Genomic DNA, 22,674 nt, shown 5'->3' on the forward strand with positions numbered 1-22,674 from the left:
AATTTCACTATAGGGATCATTTCAGTTGCCCTACTGGATAGGAACATTATGAACTAACATCAGGTGGAATGGTGCCTGGGCAATTTTTTTGGGCTAGGTTTGTAAAGGCTCTAGGGCCATTAGCCTAGTACACACCTATGAACCTATGAACCTAAGTACAAAAATCTTCACTCAGGAATGACTTCTGCATGTGCTTATGCAAATAATGTAAGTGCTGCCCTTATATACAACTAATACTCTGCACCACAGTGAACATTACCCCAATCTTCCCTTTAACAGTTCTTCACACTTCATTAAATCCCCTCAGAATCTGGAACTCTCAACTGCAACTCCCGAACCTGCCAAACTACACAACAGCCATCAGAACCAATATCCCAAACAATATAAATTCACATCTAAAGAAGCATCAGCATTGCAATAACAAAAACAAAGAAATAAAGCACCCTGTTTCATTGCCAGCACTAACCACCATTCCCCTTTCATTACATCAAGCACTGAACTAGTCAGAGCTGTGAGAAATCAGGTGCCCAGCAGCAGCAGTGCAAAACTCACGCACCACCAAAAGCAAAAAGTGCAACACATCTGTGCATGTCAAACAAATCTAGAGAGCTTCAGCAATCCGAACAACTAAACAAAAACTTTGAAATAGCATATATAGCAATGACAAACACCATCCATATATATAGTGTCAAATACATCCACTCATCTCATCCCTCAAGTGCTAGAAGCATCTATGAGCATCACCAATCATTGTTCCACCTGACCACGGGATCAATAAAAGGAAAGCGTTGTCTGTCAAGGAAGTCCCATATCAATTGATGAACTCAGCGCACATAGTTATAATGGTTTAGCATGGCAATAGATACAAGCTTCATTAAAATCATCTCATAGAACACATTTCACTACCTGTAGAGGTCGTCATCATGCAATAAGTATGCAACTAGTCAAATCAAGTATAGTGATCATCCAATCAATCTGATATTGATGACAGGAAGCTCAGTTTGTATTTTTTGATTAATATATAACAAGACAGTATTGTGAAGTAGCCCGAGATATTTGACATACAATGCAATTTGGCACATGCAAAAGAAAGGCTAGCACAGCAGAAATGGAGATGTAAAAAACAAAGGCAAATCTCATGTGTTCACCATTTTGTTCATATTTATCTGACATGTGGGGACATTAATAGCTAGTAGCATAGTAGACCAGAGTAGTTCTGTATAAAATAAAGAGCAACCATTTTCACTTAATTTATATATAAGTACTTTTATAAACTGTTCAGTGGCAGCTCATCCTATTGGACTGCAGCACTGCAGCCCCCCCCCAGCTGAAAACCAAAATAAAAAGAAAATAAAAAAATCCCAAAACTCACGCATGCATGAGTAGAAACTTGAATCCCGATTGCTCTTTCACCAGTCCAGATTCAAAAGAAGGCAGCTGTCCAACAGATTCCCCAGAAGTCTATGGGGTTACCGGGCTGCAAAGTCTGCAGTCTGCGCTCAGCAATCCAGAATGCATGCATGCATGGTCAACCCAGAAACAGACTGAATGAGGAGGAGTTATGTAAAATGCCCCAGTTAACTATAACTGGTGGCTAGAGAGAAACCCAGATTCAAACCCTCAAACTTGGATACAAGGTAGCAAAAACCTGAATTCCCTACCTACCACCACTTGTGAAAAGCAATCAGATTTGTGCCTCATAGTTTTGTTCTGTTCCTCATCAAATCTGTGGTTTTCTGGATTTTCAGACATTTGAATTTCAGACTTCATATTCTTCAGAAAGTACATGGTAACATAAAACATTTTATTCTAGCAGTTGTCTAAGTTTATAAGATCAATATTTGAAAAATGTCCCTAATTTTGGGGCTGTATTCCCCCATTATTGGTTTTGTGCATTTTTTTTGTGCTAAGAGCTTGAGCACTATGGTGAGAACTAAATTCACTGAATATGTTTCGGGGCTGTATTCCCCTATTATTGGCTTTGTCCAGGTGTTTTGTGCTAAGAGGTTGAGAGCTATAGTGAGACCTGAATTCACTAAATGATAGCCATTTAAGTTTCAGTCTTCCTGTTTTTCATAAAACAGCTGATTTAGCATAGTGGTATGTTGCTCTGACTGTATTGCACAGGGTGCTGGGTTAAAGACATGGCAGTGAAATGCATGGCAGTAGCACAGCATTTTATTCTAGCAACTTTTCAAGGTTATACAAGAAAAGTTTAAAATGTGTCCCTGTTTTTTGGGCTTTTGCCCCCCCCCCAATAAATTTTGGCTTTTTCCAGATTTCTTGTGCTCATGTGCTGCAAAGTTGAGAGCTACAGTTAAGTGTCAAGTGGATTTTACAAGGAGATAAGAGCTACAGGGAAAGAGAAGTTTAGTGCTGCTTATGCTGAGTTAGTTTACATTGTTAATAGCACAACAGGTAGTGTACTTGCTTCCAGTGCAGAAGGCTGTGGGTTCTACTCTCACAGTATGTAGATGCATTGCTGATACTGTACTGTGTTGTACATTTAAAGAGGGTGGATGCTGCAGTCCTGAGAATGTCCTCTTTGGTGGAGATACCTAGTAACTATGAACCTGTTTTCAGTTTGCCATCCGTTCCCTATTGCAATCTTACTAGCTTATCATTTTTTAATGTAACATGAGCGATTTATTCCTTAAGGGCAACATGCACTTTGTAGATGAAACAATGAAATATAAAGTTGTTTGCTAGCAGCCACCTCTTCATTAGTTACAGATCTCTTTAATGTGGAATCATTTACATGACTTTTACTTCTGCAGAGATTGTGCATATTTACTAATACTGGTGGATTATAGAAGTTTGAGTAGGCTTTTATGATGATAATGTTCTGAATTGGGCAGTTTTGTCATTATTGGTGCATGTGTTTTATTTCATTGTTTCCTGGAAAAATGTTCAGAACAGTAAATTTAAAATGCCCTCTAACAATTGTACTGTATTATACAAGGAATACATTTTAATACATTCCGGAAGGTGTATCAAAGAACACATGTATGTTTCATGTGCAAGGGGCCTATGATTTGAAAAGAGCCCAAAGTTAATCTTTATCTGCCACTGGCCAGATGTATTTTCTTTGAATGTGGGTTTCAGTGGGTGTTTCAATGAATGTTTGTTTCAAGGGCAAAGAAGTTTTAATGCTACATCTATTTTCATTGTGAGACTGCATTGCTTTGTTTAGCAGATGTCTATTTGTGTTTGTGCTGTAAAATGCAAACTAAAGCTTTTAAATGAAATCCAAATCATCATAGAGATAAAGCAGTATGTACATTACAGTGTGTAGGGTAAATGGGGTAAAATAGCCAAGTAATGGGACATTGAAATGGCTGCAGGGGGAGGCCCCATTAGACCATGATTTTGTGAGGGGGGGAAGAGCAGCAAATTCAATGACAGCCCTGGCTGAACTATAACTCTCAACTGTCAAGATTTTCATAGAATGAACAGATTTTTGCTTCTTATTTTTGGTTTGATCCTCATAAAATTTGTGGTTTTCTGGCAACTCATTTAGGAATGAAGTCACTAATGGCAGACATTGAGTTCCAGACTTCATACCCTTCAGAAAAATGCATGCTAAAGCAAGACCTGTTATTCTATCAACTAAGTTTATACAACAGCAGTTTTCAGTACTGTCTGTACATTCCTCCCATATAGTTGGCCTTGTCCAGATTTCCTGCATTAAGAGGTTGAGAGGTACGCGCAAATAAATCACTTTATAGAATTAGGTATATCCAGGCCTCCAAACTGTCTCCAACTTTGGCTCAAAATGTTGCTGTCCCCTAATAATCCATCCACATAATGGCAATTTTGGAAGAAAATGTGGAGGGTTTACAATTAAGAAATAATTGTAATGATCAGAGTTATAGATTACTTTTACTTCAGAAATGCATGTAGATTCTCTTATTTTGTCAGCTGCTCAACTTAACAGTACTAATATTAAAAAAATTCCCTTCTTTGACAGGTTCCCAGCTGTATTGTGTGGCTATTTTATATTTTTGCATCATATTTTTGGTCTGTTTTTCATAAAATTGTGTTTTTCTGGCAAATTAGTGGCAAATCATTAAAGATTGATGTTAGAAAATAATGACAGACATTTGAGTTTCAGATTTCATACACTTCAGAAAATTCATATTAATGCAAGACCTACTATTCTATTATCTTTCTAAGTTTATAAGAGCAATATTTAAAATTTGTCCTTATTTTTGGGCTTTTGTCCAACTTCTATTTTATGGCTTTGTTCAGATTTCGTGCTCTGAGGTTGAGAGGTATGACAATTGTGTTAGGGCCATCACCGTCAGCCAGAGACATTTCAAATTGTGACATGCTTGTTGCAACCCACTCCCCCATGTAGTGACTCTGGATGTGTCCAAGCAAGGCAAGGAGCAGTTATGCAGTGTAAGTGTGCAGAGTATCCCTCCATCCAAGGGGGGCACAAGTACGGCAGTGGCTATTCTTCTGTCCTTGATTTTGCAGAATGTTCTGGTTTTCTGTCATAGTTTTATACTATTGATTTATGCTTATTATTATTCAGAAAATGCATGTGTTGCACTGCCTGTTGCTCTGTCTTTAAGTAGCAAGATTTAATGACCATCAGGTAAGCTTGTCTGAGATTTTAAGAAGCAAGTAAGCTTTAATATGCATACTGTTAAATGATTACCAACATTGAAAGCATTTGTGTTGTTGCCATGCAGAGAATATTTACATAAGTAGACAATGTACAAGCCTTAGGTATTGAAGTGCATATGACAGTATTTGTAATAAAAGACAGGATTACAGTATTTCAGAAGCTCATTACATTTTTTCGAGACATGCAGTCATCTTTGCAGGCTTTACCAGTAAACTAAACAGAATGCCAGTCTATTGTGTGTGGTCTATTACCTGTGCAGTAATCCTTTAAGCAATTTATCTTGACCTTGTTTCTTGTTTGCTGTTCATTTTTTACTTTGATCATGTTTTCCCCATGAAACAAGTAGATAGTTGTCAGGCAGCAGGTCTTTTTTGGATAAGAAACATTTTTAAAAGTGGGGGTATCACAGAGATTGCTACCTTTAGCATGTTACTACTTTTGTAAAGCTAAACATAAATTCTAATTAGAACTGCAGTGCAAGGAGAAGTGGTTTGAGTTGAGTGCTGCTTGTTTTCTTATTCTTGATTTTGACTGGCATTCCAGTGATGTATTTTAAAAGTAATTTATTTTTTCATACCTCACAACCTTTTTGTTTCCATTTAGATATTAGGTAAGCTGTCATGTAGCCAATGCATTGAGATATTTTTTTCTTCTTTTTCTATACTTAATTTTGTCTTGATTGGACTCTCATAATGATGGTTTGGCACCCAGGGCAGTGTATTTAATTAAAGTCACAGTTTTTGTGATTTTGAGCAAAGCTCCACCCCTTTTGAGTTTATCACACCCCTTCCCATTGGCCACACCCACTCATCTGTCTCCTGCAGCCCCCCTTTTATTTGAAGTCACCAGCCACTACTGAAAATATTTACATATAAATTCAAGTTAATAACCATGGTGATATCTCTTTCATTATTTAAGTGAACCAGATATCGAAAGTATGTCACCTAACCCAACCCCCTTGGTTAGAAATAAGCAAATATTCAGTTATTAATAAGCATAGTGTAATTTAGTATGTAGATATACTAAAATAAAAATAAGTGAGGCAAATGAATTTACCTTTTAACATACTTCTTGGTCTTTCTTCTAGTCTATGAATGTTTTAATTCTTTTTGCCTATTATGTGAAGACTGTTGTTGTTGTTGTTGTTTGTCTTTTGGCTTTTCCCAGTTAGGGGTCACCACAGTGGAACTCTGGTCCGCTAATGATTGGCAGTAGATTTTTATGGTGCCGAGTTGCCAGCTCGACGCCCGACCTTCAACGAAGGCACGCCCATTCACGCATGTCTTTCGGAATACCACTTGACCCATGGGGAGGACGTGCAGACTCCACACAGAAGGCACTTCCCGCACTCCAGCTGAGAATTGAATGGGAGAACCTCTTGCTGTGAGTCCTGCAAAACAATACAAATATATTATATCGATGAAAAGTCATTTTTCTTTTAATTTCTTCTTTTTGACATTTTCCATCCATTTCTTTCAGCCATTCTCTTCGAGCAGCTGATATTCCAATCCATTTCTTCTGGCTGATCATTTTTTTTTTTTTTATAAAGGTCAATGCAGAGTCTAAGTCCTCGAAGATTTTTATCTCATCAGGAAGAAATATTTTAAATCTTGCTGGAAAAAGTAAACAGACTCTAATCTGTTTTTTCTTAACATCTTTGATTAATGGCAAAAAACATTTTTGTTTTGAAATTACTGTCGAATAGTCATTGTCAAATCTTATTATCCTTTCTTCCAGTCTGATGCGAGATTTTGCCCATGCAGTTTTAAGAATTAGTTCTTTGTCTTTTGGTGAGAAAAATTTAACTATAACAGATCTCAAAGCTGTATTTTTATCAGATGAAGCAATAGCAAGGGACCTATGTGCTCTCTCAATCCCATATGACATAGCTTCAGGCAGTTCAAGTGTATTAGAGAGCCAAAATGTCAAAAAAATTGTTAAATTATTACTTTCAATTTTCCCTGGTAGACCAAAAATGTGGATATTATTTCTTCAAGATCTGTTTTCCAGATCATCAATTTTGTTCAACAAAAGTGTATTCTGTTTTTATAGTGTTATTTTCTTCTTCTGACAGTCTTTTTTTCACATCATTTAGAGCATCTTCTATTCTTGAAATTTGTAATTTCTGATGATTAAGAGTCTCCTGAATTAGATCCATCTGTTTTGTACACTTGTCTTTGAAGTTGTCAATCTTAATATCCATTTTATCCATTTCTGATGACAATTCCTTTATATTAGTCAAATCCATTTGAAGCTCCTTCTTAAGTAAAATGTCTTGAGAGCTTGCTTTAAAGTAACTCATTTTGTCAGTATAAATATCTTTCAGGTAGTTGTTTGACAGGAAAAAATAGGAATATTTAAATAATTTTATATGTTATCATAGAAAAAAGTTCAATTATTACTTTTTCTCAAACATAAAAAAATGATAACTTAGAAAGAAACTGTACTGTCAAAAATATGACAAATACAGCAGAGTTGAAGAATTCTGCTTCTATTTCCTCTGCATCTTGATCATGCCCCCAGTATATTATTATTATTATTGTTATTGGTATTGCACCTAACTTCCTCTCACTACCACATATACTACTCACACAGTCTCCTCTCTTACTCCTCTATCGTCCCCTTCTATCCCATTAGCCCTTCTAACTTGTTCCACCTTTGTGTGCAGCTTCTGCTTTATATCTGCTTAAGTTTAGTGCAATATTTGTATACAAGATTTAGGTATATGAGTTTAGAACAGTATCTGTTTGAGCTTAGTACTATATGTATATACATTCTACCTTTATTCCTAGCCTCTAGCTAGATATTGGTATATCAGTTCATTACTATGTTTCATATTGTATGTATAGCTCATGTTTGCTGCAGTATGTATTATTTGCTATCGTATGTATGTTCAATTGTTCTTCATGTACTCTGCTGCTCATTTATTGCTCTGTGGAGCTTTTCTCCCTGGGCCTCCTCTGAAAAAGGATCTGTGACCAGTTGGAATTTCCTGGTAAACAAATGTAAATAGCCAACTAACTAAATAAAGAAATAAATAATGTTATAATTATTGTTATTCTATGAACTCATTTGTTTCAACTGAATTGTTTTTGTTATATGTTTTTATTTACATCCATATGCATTCTGGTACATTCTGTTGTTCTATTGTGATATGTAGTCTGTTCTAATTGATTAACTATTTAAATGCTTTACTGTTTAAAGCTTTTGAACCTTGATGGCGTATGCCGAGGCACGGTTCATTTTTGGTTTTTAGACATTGTTCCTGTTTTCTAATAAAGTTGCTTTTTGTGCCAAATGATGTTTTTCTAAACATGCTGCACCTTTGATTTAATTACACTACAACGAAGCCCCGCCATGCTGCTGTCTTTGCTATGCATGATGTAATTATGCTACAGCAAAAATAGGACACATGCAAACAGAAAAAGCAAATGTATGATTTTTTTCTATTTGCATGCAACCTTTGCATAACCCTGCAGTCACTGTGCCTTCAGGTAAAGTATTTGTGTCATGGGAAGAATGTTTCTTCTTTTTCCAGTAGCCTATGCCTACTGTCATTATGATAGATGATGTCAGTTGGTGTTTTAGCCATTAGTAGGCAAGAAACATTAGGAGAGATTCTGCATGTGATCCCTGTTTTGCCTGCAGATAAATTTTCTTTCCAGAAAAAAATATGTACAAACAAAAAAAAAAAAAATCAGAGGTAAAGCAAACTGCTGACACTGACAAAAGTTATGAAACAGTGCCAATCTTGGCAACCTGAAAAGGTAGCCAGCCTAGGTATGGGACACTTTCAGGTGCCCACAAATGTCATGGATGTCCCATCTCTGTCCTGGGTAAATTAATGGAGTGATGGTCCATGCTTTTTCTTGTTACAGGTGACCTTTCCATACCTTTACTGTCACTCTGCCTTCAGGAAAATTATTTAATCAGGCAAGAATGCTCCTTCAGTTTACAGTAGCTTGTGTCTACAGTCATTCTGATAGACCTTGAAAGTTGGAGTTTTAGTGGTTGGTAGACAGGTATTGGCATCTTTGCAAATAATGGATATTATCACATTCAAAGGACTAGCAACCCTGTGGATAGGCAGGAGGATTCAAGATGGTAAAAAGGTATTACATATGTCAACATGTATATACATACGTAGTAAACCTAAAAATCTGCTGAACATCATCAGTAACCTGTTTTCATGTCTTACCTGTACAGGTGCTACTAGTGAGTGACACATTGGCATGGCTTCAACAGCAAGGGAACACAAAGTCAGAGATGAGGTTTGTGGCCATTCCTACATTCACTGGGTTTCCAAGCTATGCTGACAGAAGTGACACATTCTTCAGTTTGAGCTCCCTCACAATACACATGCAGGTACGCTGGATTTCAAGAAGAGGCATGCACTAGAGTAGACTCATGCAGTTGTTATATGAGAAGTGTCATGTCTACCCTGAGCCTGACATCCTTGTGCTGCACATGGGAGGCAATGATGTAATCACTCATTTACTCATAGAACTGAAGTCTTAAATCAAAGCAGTTTTTAACATTATGCAACCATGGTGGCCTTGCTATAATTTTCTGTGGTCTGACATCATACCTCACCAACACTGGAGGCATGGAAACAACCAGTGAGTAGTGCACAAGGCCAGAGCTTTACACAGTGGGTTCAAGCATGGACTGATACACAAGTTCAGAGGATCAATAATCAGCCATATAACAGCATCATTGTAAAAGATGTGCATCATTTTACCACTGATCAAGTTCACCTAAATGAAGACGGCACTCACTTGTTCTTCATTGATCACTATATTGGCATGACTGCAACAATTCAGGATATGCTGACAAAGTTCACTTGAGTCCCACAGATGTAAAAAAAGGATATCTGAATGGCATCTTCAAGTCTTACCACTGCAGTAAGAAAAACTCCATTTTGTTTTATGAAGAAATGTTACAAGTGGATATCACTCTAAGATGATTAGGTAGCACACCTGGAGACAGATATTGTTTGTAGGCCATTGGTATGAACATTTTCAGTTTCTGTAATGAATTCTATAAGAGAACATGGCAAGGTGATAAGTAAGTTGACTGCAATTAATTGATGACAGGTCATGAAGTGTATGCACAAGAAAGAGATATGTCAATTTGTTTGTTCTGTTGGTTATAAAAATATGATATTTTACATGTTGTTTGTGAATAAATTTGTTAAGGAACACAGAAAGATGAGTACTGTCTTGTTTAAAATTTGTCATCATTGTTTATGAGATTGTGACAGGATAGGAATATTGTGTTACAGAAATACACTGTTCCAATTGTTAACTGGTTAAGTTATAAAAAAAGTACTACATTTTTCATATTTGGTTGAATAACTCTGTTAGGGCACATATCAGGATGATGAATAAGGTCTTGGTTTGAAGTTGCCATCAATATTTATGACATCATTACATGACAAGAATGGTGTATTACAGAAATACAGAGATATCACAGTTTCCCTAGGATTCAATAAACTCCGTGTAGGCTCCAGGCAAAGCCCACATGGAGTTTACATGTTTGCATGATGGTGCATGGTGAGAGGCAGCATACAATGCATATTAATGCAACATGGTGTGCCTAAGTTAGGGTTTGTGGCTGGCATGGCCAGGAAACCATGCATGTAAGTGAACGCAGATACAATTCTGTATAAATCAGAGCACCTTGTGTGGAATGCCACAATGACCACCAAGGCTTCACAGATAGCTGTGCATCTCTTAGTGAAACATATCTCCACAAAGGCAAACATAATGTGGAGACATTTAACCAGAAATAGGGACATATTTCCCATCCCATAGATGTCACATAGAAATGTGGTACAATAAAACTCAAACATACCTGTCATCCTCTTTGAGCAAGATATGTGGACTAAGGCATACATAATGGGGGGGGGGGCAAAGGGCAAAAATAGGGACAGATTTGTAATACTGCACTACCAAACTTAGAAAGTTAATAGAATAATAGGTTGTACATTAGCATGAACTTTCTAAAGAGCATGGAGTTTGAAATTCAAATGTGAGTCATCAGTTTCTGACTTCACTCCCCAATGACAGGCCAATGATTTACCAGGAAACAAAAATGTTATGAGGAAAAGATCACAAATATGAGACAAAAACTGGGCATTCTGTACAAAGCAGGACAGATGAGAGGTATGCACACAAATGTATGTAATATTGAGTCCCATCAATGCAGAGGTCATCCCAGTGATATGGCAGAAGACCACAAATTTGATAAGGAAACCATCTGGACATCCTAGGAATCTCTGGACACTTGAGAGGTATGAATGTGAAGTGTATGGTCCAAACACAGTATAGGACAGTGTACCTACATTGCAGAGTATTGTGCTCTCCCATTCTTGGCATTGTATACCAATGCTGTGTTAATGATCGGTAACAGGACATCGACTGCTATGTAACATGATACTTCAGGGGAAGTGCGTGTATTGAACAGGGATACTCACACATGAATTGTAGGAACAAACACAGGGAAAGAGGTCAGGTGAAACTCCATCATATACACCAGAGGAGGCAATGTCAATGGAAGATGGTTGTAGCAGCAACACCAAGCACATATCTATATGGTACAGTATAGACTGTACAGTGAAAATTTGTTGGCTGTGACTGTCACACAAGGTAACATAACAATGGGGAGGATGACTGTGTGAGGTAAGCATCCTTGCTTGAATATTGCAGAGGACATCTATCAGAGATGAGAAATACAGTTGAGGTAGTGTGCATATTGTGAAGCTGTGCAAACTGATATGCCTGAATATGAGTGTACTATCAGCAGAGGTCTCCAGCAAGGTGGGCGCAGGTAAAGGATCATGGAAAACATTATAAGAACCAACCACATTTGTGGACAATATCATAATAATATCACCATTAATTCCATGTTTCTGACATAACATATGTGATGTGGAGTGATAAAAGATGAACCTAGACACTTACACACACACACACACACACACACACACACACACACACACACACACACACACATATACACACACGCACACACACACACACACACACACACACACACACACACACACACACACACACACATACACACACGTGCGCGTGAACGCACACACACAGATGTGCACACACACTGGAGAACTAGTATGATAGAGCCACACTCTATGAGGCAACCAAGCACACTGTCCTGGCACTTTAACATCTGCTGGAAGTGTTAGGAGGGACAGTGCTATACCTGTATATGACAGTATGGGCAATACAGGCTGGTTGCCTTATGTGCATGGCATATATAAATATGTGTGTGTGTGTGTGTGTGTGTGTGTATATATATATATATATATATATATATATATATATATATAGTGTGTGTGTGTGTGTGTGTGTGTGTGTGTGTGTGTGTGTGTGTGTGTGTGTGTGTGTGTGTGTGTGTGTGTGTGTGTGTGTGTGTGTGTGTATATATATGTATATCTATATATATATATATATATATATAGCATAATCCACACTATCATGAATGATATACATGCCATTAATGTTTTCAAACACCTATGTATGTCGTGTTTGCATAAGCAGAATAGGCACCACACATGCATCTGGTGTAACAACTTGACTGGTGTTCCGCACCATCAAACAGTCATGTATATTCCACAGGTAGAATACCTAGGTATGGCCAATAAGCTGTGCATCAGCACACTATGACAAAGGTGGTACAAACCAGTAACACATCACTGGAAGATGTGTTGGAGGTACATGAATAAAGGTGCACTGTACAAAGTTATTGGTGTGATGAAGGCTGGGAACCATGAAGTTATTATGGCGTCTGATGTGCATGTCCTTCACATATCCAATAGTTGTGTTACAGTCGAGGGAGTAGTCAGCACTATGACTACATGCTGGTGGATGTACCACTTGCCATCTATACCAGGACATGGGTCAAATACTTATTGGTCTGTTTATAGGATGTGATGTTGACATTATAACTAGATGGTGTGTTGATTTCCTGATTCAACAAACCCCTCCATGGTTCTTGTTAATGCAGATGTTGTCATGGCTGTGGCAGCAGTTTTTGGTATGTGTTGATACTATCTGCCTTATACTAATATCACAGATGGAGTTAATGATTGCCCACAATATGTAGTCCTTCAGGTAGCTGTTTGAACACAGCATATGTGTCATCTGTGATGTCCATCACTGAACTAATGGGCAGGAAAGGGCATAGTAGACACCCCTTATATACCTGCTTGATGACTGGAGCTGAGATATAGGTCACGTCACACATTTCAACATAGTGAGATGCCACATATGTCATACACTGGTCTACCCATTTGGTGATATAGCTGTTTATGGCTTCATCTGACAGTGTTGATTGAATACCTCTGTGTGGATTTTTGTCAAATGGTCAAGTTCTACAAGATGATAATGTTATCATCATGCGTTCCCTTGATGACCTCTTTGAGGACATCTATCAAATGTAATGGACTTGTTGTATCATTGACAACTCACACAGGTCTGTTTCACACACCTAGAGTATTACTAGTGTACATCTAGAAGAGGTCCATGATGACACGTTGGTCCACCTCACAGTTGAGGAGAGTCAGCATGTCTCTATACATGCATGCATCAGGTGCTGTCCCCCAAATCTCAGGTGGATGCATATTGATGTAACCCCTTGTATGGGAACATAGTTTGTGTGAAGGGTGTGTTGAACTGTATATTCAACCATATCAGGAAAATGTATGCGCTGAGTCATGCCATAGGTGACCTGTGAGGTTTTCACAGCCCATTAATTCTATGTGATAGGCCTGGCTGAAGGTAAGACAGTGCATACTGCCTATAGTGATCTGGCCTGGGGTTTTGACACAATTCCCCATGCAGGTATCATTGAGAAAACCTCCAAGCTGGGGATTAACCCTTACGTCAGTTGATGGACAACCAATTGGCTCAGTGGCAGAACACATCATGTGAACGTTGATGAATCCATCTGTATCAGTAGAGCTGTCACCAATGGTAAACCCCAGGGATCTGTGCTCTGTTTAAACTCTATTTCTGGGCAGTTCAGGCTAAGGTTTATGACCTTTGGCTTGCTAACTTTGCTGATTCTTGCATATTGTGTGCAATCACTGAGTCCCACCAGTGGTGATAACATAGTACAGGAGGAGGTAACACACACACACACACACACACACACACACACACACACACACACACACACACACACACACACACACACACACACACACACACACAACTTAATGGTGACAAAGGCACATGATATAAATATAAATGCAGAAATTTGTGTTTGTAATGTTGTCCATCTAAAAAGTTGAATTCCACACTAATCACAGCACTGACAACAGTCCTGCTATGCAGAAACCCAGTGATGCAAACACTAGGAACAAATGTAGAGAGCAATCTGAACTTTGACCACCAAATGTCCACACTGCTATTGAAAGACTGTGTTGTGCACATCTTAAGTCATGCCATCATACTGAGATCTTAAAATTGTACAACAACACTGTAGCTAAACCCCATCACAATACTAATAGAGTATAATGCTCTCTTTTTCATGTACCTCACCACACATGTAGCAGCTGGAGAGACTACAGGGTTTTCTCAGCAGCACAACACAAGGCCTACAAACTATGCCATAATATATGTGGATACATTAAAAGGCATGTCACTGCAATCTTTATTGTAGAGGATGTGGTGACTTCTGCTTGGCCAACAGGCCAGTCTCTGACCCTGCCCTGGTGGGAGTAGTGCATATCCAAAAAGCTGATATAACTGATGCCATCAGGAGTGTCTGTTGAGGAGAATATAACAGTGTTCCACATGGTGGTATAAAATGCTCACTGCAATGTCAAGCAATAGGTCACACACACACTTGAATGCAGTGAGAATAGACCCTCCATCTATCTAAGTACACAAACTATAGTACTTTGCACAAGTGCCACAGGACAAGTCTGACTTTTACAATGCTGCCAGCCAACTTATAGTAGATGACATCAGCAGCATATGTTGGAGAGACAAAGTTGGGAGGCCTGCATAAAATAGATGTATAGGGATGTGCAAGCAACAAAATACCATCGATCCATGTGATTAGAGTGGCAACTGCAGGACACACACTTCTGATCTTCTGGCAGACACATACACATGCACACCCAGTTGACTGCAGTGAGAACAGAACCCCTCTCTAAGTATACAGACTACAGTACACAGTACATTAACCAAGCACCACAGCAGAAGTCAGACTTTTATAAGATGGCAGATGAACTTATAGCAGATGACATCAGCAGGCCATGTGGGAGGAAAAATGTTGGGAGACCTGCATAGGCACATAGCTAGCATAATGGCACTGTGGTGTTTAGAAGCCTAGTTGCATAAAAACACAAGTACCCATATTAAGCATAGTTGGATGGTTGTTGCTAGCAGAGTGATTTTATAAGCACCAACAACTGGCCCTATCCATGAGAGACAGAGGTGCCACCTCAGAGGAGAGGGTCTTAATGGAGAGATGATAAGTCAGCAAGCAAAGGAGACTAGTACTGCTGAAACTGAATTCATCCTCAAGTCTTGGTGAGTACCTTCATGAGGCAGACCCTGTTTTTCACAAAATCTCACCAAGATGACACTGATATATAGACTATATTCCAGAAGGAGTCACTACTGGGCACATTAAAGGTACTGCAAACAGCACTTATGGCTGACATTAAATACTGAAACAATACTAATTTCATAAACTTTAATCATACTTTGACTTAGGAATAGGGTCCATTCCCAGCATGGTATGAGAAACCCAAAAGATATGGAGAAATTAAAGAGAGAGAGTTACATTTTCATGTCAAAAAAAAAAAAAAAACAAACAAACAAACAAACACATAAGGCTGGTCAGCCTCATACCTCTCAACCTCTTAGAACATGAAATCTGGACAAAGCTGCAAATAATGGGGAGACAAAGGCCCAAAAATAGGGACACTTTTTATATATTGGTCTTACAAACCTAGAAAGTTAATAGAATAACAGGTTTTGCATTAGCAAGAGTTTTCTAAAGGATATGAAGTCTGAAACTCAACTTCCTGCCATTATTTTCTGACTTCATCCTTCAATGATTTGCCAGAGAACCACCATTTTATGAGAAATAGACCAAAAATATGAGGCAATAATCTCAACATGCTGTCTAAATCTGAACAGTTGAGAGGTATGGTCAACCTGCATTTTTGCTCATTACTGCTAATACTCCACTAGTGAGACCTCCATCCTATTAGCAGTGTCAGGTCATACTAGATGCATGGGGACATGCCATTCCTAGAGACTGTAAACTCATAGTATTTAAGGTTGTCAATGCCACTCTCACACTTTTCTTTAAGTGCAAGAATGTTCTATTTTATTTTAACACCTATTTCAAACATCTGTATTCATTTTCATATCTGCCTTAGACTGTAGTGCTATTACTAATGGTCTTTGTTTCATAGGGTAGCTTCTGTTGTGGACCATTTTAAGCCTAGACAGTGTCCCTTGTTGGGAATAAAACCCTGTATCTCTTGTCTGTGAAACAAACACCTTAACCATTATGCCAACTTCCAATCCCCTGGTAGCCTGCTATGGTTACTCTACCACACATTGAAAAATGTCATTGTCAGTGCTGACCCCAAATTTCATTCATTTTTAACTATACATGATTGAAAAAAGTTGTGTCATTTCTTCTATATTTGGTGAACTTCCACTGAGTTCATTGTGCATGTCCAAAGAGTTGTGACTGCTTATAAATGGAAATTCAGCTATTTATTATGAAATATTTTCTGCACAGGCAATAGGTGCTTTACCATTTGTATTTGTTTGAAGTCACATACAAGTGCACTAAAGTTCCTAAAGTTTTAGTGCACAATCTGTTAAAATATAGTGCCAGTGTCTAGACGTGCTAGTGTTTTTTGCATTTGACTACTATGCCAGTGGTAATGTTTGGATTGTTGGTGCTTTGAGATTACTTTCTATTTAGTTTGTTACATTTTCACTTCATAGAAACACTATGTTGCTTGAAGAAGTTAGATAAATTGCCTTAATATTCTGCTTTGGTACCCAAGTTATCATTCATACATCATTATTTTATTTTTGCAGTGTTGTAAATATCTTGGCAGCCAAACACCCTTTTGTAGTGGGACTATTTTGGGGAGAGTGACATCCCCACAAATTATCACATTGATAATAAGGTCCTAAGCACGCAATCAGTCGTGAGGGGCTTGGGCACCCAGGTTGATAGCAAACTGACCTTTGTCCACCATATTGCCTCCATTGTATGGAAAGCTTTCTACATGGCCCACTTCATTAGTAAGGGTATTTCATCCAGGGACAAGGTGGTCATAACATCCTTGTATTCTTCCCCTATAAGACCCATTATTGAGTACAATGCCCCTTTTGGCATGTACCTCACAAAGCAAATGCTGCAGCTGGAGAGACCACAGAGGTTCCTTATCCAGAGAATCCAGGGCCTCAAACATCTACCCTACACAGATAGGCTACAAGCCCTGTCCCTCTACTCAATCTCCTACAGACTCCACAGAGGTGACCTCTGTTTGGCATACAAAGCAATCTCAGACCCTGCCCTGATAGGACTGCTGCATATCTGCAAGTCAAGCTCCACTCAAGTAACTTGCATGTGTGACTTCTACCTTGTCTGTGACATCAATAGGACTTGTTGGTGGAACAGATTTGTGTCCCAGAGACTCTGCCTTTTGTGGAATAGTCTCCCTCTTCGCATAAAGCAGAGTACCTCATTAACCCTTTTTAGGCGCAACCTGGATAACTGGATGGGAAATAGAAAATATACCCCTGGGGTCCAAGCTGTGTCCCTGTTGGGCAGTGGCATAGGGTGTTGACTTGTAACTTCCTATGATCTTATGATGTTCATAGGTTTGTAGATATGTACTAGGTTAATGACCACTAGGACCTTTGTAAGCCTACCCATGAGTCCCAAATCTCTGACAACTTCTGGTACCCATGATAAGTGTAAGCGAGCCATGGGAGATGAAACATTTACAAGCAGGGCTTGGCAGAGGAACCATTTACAGGCTGCCTGCATCCATTAGAGACATAGGTGCCAAACCAGGGATGAATTTCCTGTTCTCCATCAAATTGTCCTTGTTGCACTTGAATTGGGTTAGGGAAGAACTCTGCTTCACAGGGATGAGGAGCCTGTTCAAGAGATGGGGTAATCTCCGGGAAACATACCTGTCTCTACAGCAGATCCTATTTATATCACAGGCAAAGTTAAAGTCTTTAGAACAGGTAATTCTGGTGCTGTTTGTTTTGCAGATATGCAGGAGGTCCTTCAGAGTGGGGTTTGACAATGCCTTGTATACCAGGCATAGGTCACCTCTCAACAGTCTGTAAGGAAACAGAATATATGGATTGGGGCTTGAGGTGGTCAGCATAGGACATATTACTTACGCCCTGTATTTTTTTAGTGAGGAACCTTTGTAGACATTCCAGTTATTGGATATGCCTGGTTAGGGACGTATGTTATGGGGCATTATACTCAATGATAGATCTGATGAATGCTGAATACAATGGGCAATGGCTTCTTTGGATCTAGATGCCATACCTTTGTTTATAAGTTGCATAACATAGAATGATTTCCTCACTACTGTAGACACATAATTGTCAAAGACTAGATTACTGTCTATGTGTGTCCCCAAGTCCCTGACTACTGGGTCAACTCTTAAGGGTGCATTGTCAATATGATAGTTTCCAGAGGTAGATGACTTCCCAAAGGATGCTATTATTTATTTCTTGGCATTTAGTTTTAGTTCATGGCTCTGGCACCAGTTGTCTGTCTGTGTCAGCCCTTCCTGGAGAACATTTGTTTCAGTGAGCAATTCAAAGACAGCTCCTAATTTGCAATCATCTGCAAATTTAGTTAGCTGGAGGCCATTGACATTGGCCTTGACTTCAGAGAAGTAAATGCCAAAAAGGAGTTGTCCCAGGACTCTGCTTGTGACTGGACTCTTTACAGAAGTGGACTCCCCAGTTCTAACTGCTTGGGTCCTGTCCATGAGTGAGTTGGCTATCCACCCAATGGCATAAGGGTTTGTACCTAATCTCTTAAGTTTGTCAACAATGCCTGAGTGGGGCATTGTATCAAATGCCTTGGGGGTGAAGGTAGGCAGTGTGAACCATTTTTCCATCATCCTTTGCTTTGGTGACCTTCTCAAAGAAGTCCACCAGGTTGAGTATGCATGACCTGCCCTAGATGAAACCAAAATGGTTTGGGTCCAGTGTCTCGAGGTTTCCTATGTCATTATTGATTATTTTCATGATAATTCTTTCCACAAGTTTGCATATGAGACTAGTGAGACTTATGGGTCTGTAGTTTCTAGGATCTGCAGTTTCTAGGGTCTGTAGATTACCCAGCTTTGTGCAGAGGAATGACTGTTGCTACTTTCCATTTATGAGGCATGAAGCCTGCTTGGATGATACAGTTAAATAACCATTCGGGAGGGCCTAATAGATCATTTTTAATGCTATTTAGAAGGCATCCTAGGATATTTTCTGGGCACACTGATGAAGTGTTCTTGACCTTAGAGAGAACGTTAAGTACCTGTTTCTTAGTGATGGCAGCAGGAGTTAGATTTGATGGTATTTCCTATGGGAAGGTTGAGGGGGAGAGAGGGGTAAAGTTGGAGATGAATTTGTCGGGCAGTAAGTTGCCACATTTTCTGGCTCGGTATAGGTGGCTCCATTTACAGTGAGCTCTGCACACAAGTGTGTATATTTTCTGAGGTTGTGGACATAGTTAAAGAATGCCTTGTGGTTATCCTTAGCCTGGAAGGCCAAATTTGCCTCAAATTTGGCTTTGGTAGACTTTGTTTGTGCTCTGAGTTGTTTGTTTAGTTTGATGAGTGCTTTTATCCTGCTGGGTGCTGCACCTCCTAATTTTTGCCATAATTTTCTTCCTTCTGTTATATAGTTTATTGATGTTGTGATTCCACCAGGATGGCTTTTTTTTTTAATTAGTTCTGTAATTCTTCCTGGTGATACAGGTGCATCTATGCAACTATTAACATGCTTATATAGGACTTCTGTGAACAGTTCTGAGTAGGCAATATTCACAGGGTGTACTGGGGCTTGACATTTTGCCAAGTTATCCCTTGATAGTAGAAAGTTAGCCTTAGAGTAGTTTCTGAATATTCCAGGGTTTGTTGACATTCCAGGTTTTACTTTTACTTCAGAGGAGACCATTTTGTTGTCTAACCTTACCAGGGAAGACATTACACTAGGGTGTGTGCATCACTCTCAGGACCAGATCTAGTATGGTTACACCCTTTGTTTGTGTATTCACAATCTGGTCCAGGGATTTTGTGTTTCAAAATCCAGGAACCTCTGTGCCTGTACATTTGGTGCTGTATATAATTCCCAATTAATAGTGGGGTAATTAAAGTCCCCAATAAATATGGTATTGGGTGTGGATGATGGGTGTTTCCAATAAGTTTAAATACAAGGTATGGGTTTCCTGGGTCATAGATGGGGACCTATAACTTGCAAGGAAGTGGTGTTGGATTTTGCCTTGGGTAACTTCAACATGGAAAAGCTCATGTTCATTGTCTTGTTTGACTAACCCTGAGGTATGTTTATTTTTCTATGTAAATCAAGACACCTCCACCTTTAGTACCTGTCTGTGTAGCACCTGGTCTAAATGTGTGGAAGGCATTATAACCTTGCATTGTTGGTGTGCTCTCTGTGGCTTTATACCGCGTCTCCGTGTCTGCACAGGTGTCAGCATTCTCTAGGGTGAAGACAGCTGCTAGGCAGTGGAGTATTTTTGTTTGGTCTCCTAGCATTGAGCAGTAACACCTTTAGATATTCTTGCTTTTGATTTGCTGTGTCGAAAGTACTTTCAGTGTGGCATTGCCTAAAAAAGGTCACTATGGGGGAGGACAATGTTTTAGGTAATATTTGAAAACATAGAAGGGAGATCTGCAGACTATCCCTGTTAAAACAGACTGGTCTGTTGCCTATCTCCTTCCATGCTGACATATATTGCACCCCATTAGAAAGACAACGGAAATTAAGCCAATTATTAATGTCAGTCATCTTTTGCTCATATTGTGGCATCATGCTTGGAAAAGGTAATATGCTGATCAATGCTAAGCTCATACCAGCCTGGGACACATATTCTGACAGCTCCATGATGTCTGTCTTCATATAGTCTAGGGAGGTCCATCTCTGGTCAGTTATACCCACACGGACTATGACTGAGTCATACTGGTACTTGTGGTCCAATCACCTGATTGCATGCTTAGTGCAGAGGATCCTGGCCCCTGATAAGAAGCTAACTGTGACTTTCTCCCTACTCAGCTTGGTGAGAGGGACATCAGTGTATCTCACAATGGAGTCTGCAATGACTTGAATGTTGGATTCTGTGGTGTTTTGCCTTATGGGCTTAGAAGTAGAGGCTCCATGAGATGTGGCTGTATGTGTTGATGCAGGTGTTGTTTTGAAAGAGTGCATTCGAGGTTGCTGAGGGTGTTTGTTATGAGTTCATATAGGAGGTCTTTGTGGTTTAGGAAGGTTACATTTAAGTGCCTCAGCATATGTGGATCTATATGTCTGCTTTGAATTGTGAGTGATGAGTGCTGCATGGGTACTACTGACAACCTTATTGACATTAGGAGTGCTTTTATGTGAGAGGTTTGCCTCCAGTGATATTGTGTAAATACATCACTCACATGACATAGTTTGTTGAAAAATTAACTGGTTGTCAGTAAATATGAGGCAATTTCTAAATTGTCTCAGGATGCCCATATCCACCAAGATGGTAACAGGGATAGTGTGAAAGTTCATATCCATGCAACAGATCATTTGTACTGGTTAGACAGTTGGGGGGAGAATATAAAGAAATGTCAGGAGGGAGTATCTGGTTTGCAACTCTGAGGGCAGTGATTGTCACTGCAAACTAGTCGCCCTATGTGCAACTAGGTATTGGTGAAATTTCAATTGTGCTTTTACAGGAAAAAATGTCAACTCAAGGTGCCTGTGCCTATACAAGGCACTGCCACACACTTGAGAGGAAACTAATAAGTGCATCCTGATGATTTATGGATAAAATATTTCGGGAGATATTCTGAAGTTCAAAGCAAATCAAGCAGTACTCACTGAAAACAAAGAATTAGATTGTCCAGAATGATGAAAAGAGGGGAGTCACCTGAATGGTACTGCCTGACTACTACTAGTGTTGGTCTCACCACAGCTTCACTCTGCTGGGATACAATGCTCCTTTATTTCTTCTCTCATCAGAGGAAAAACAGTAGCATCAATCCCAAGATAAGAAGCAGGCCACAACCTGTTTCGTAATCCACAGCCATGTCGCAGATAATGTAAGGGTATGTAGGCCTTCTCTCACCAGGAGTAAAATATAAGCACACATTCCAAAATGGTACCTATGTAATTAGCAGTCCCAGGAAATAATTTCTTAGTATTATAACTTTGCAATCTCAGTAATTTTTCATGATTTGTAATATATAATTTTCACAATTATTGCATATTCTTCCATTACTGCTTTATTTTGATTTATATTTGAGGACACCCACATTTCCACTTGCCTTCTGCCTGTCTGTCAAAAATTTATTTTATTTTTGTTTAACATTTGTTGACTGGGAAAGTCCGACTAGGTTCCAGAGATCCAAATCTCCTTTACCAGATAGTTTTCTGCCTTCCTGCACATGTGCCCGAGCCACCATAATCTGCTCTCTTTGGGACTATTCTGGCTTCTGCTGATGTCATCATTTCTTCATCTGTCAGACAGTGTGCATCCTACCACCACTCTCAGGCACTTCATCTGCATCACTTCTGTCTTCCTCATCTACTCTGCCTTTACTGCCCAGGTTTCTGTACCAGGCAGTAGCACTGATGGCCCCAGTGTTTTGTATACCTTACTTCTTAAGCATTTTTCTGTGTACCACATTGTAACAGATGTTTCATAAGTGTCATGCATCACATTGTAACAGATGTCTCATAAGTGTCATGTATTATATTGTAACAGATGTTTCA

Source organism: Protopterus annectens, chromosome 11.part0 (assembly GCF_019279795.1).
Source record: "Protopterus annectens isolate FY-2018-M chromosome 11.part0, PAN1.0, whole genome shotgun sequence".
NCBI lineage: Eukaryota > Metazoa > Chordata > Ceratodontiformes > Protopteridae > Protopterus > Protopterus annectens.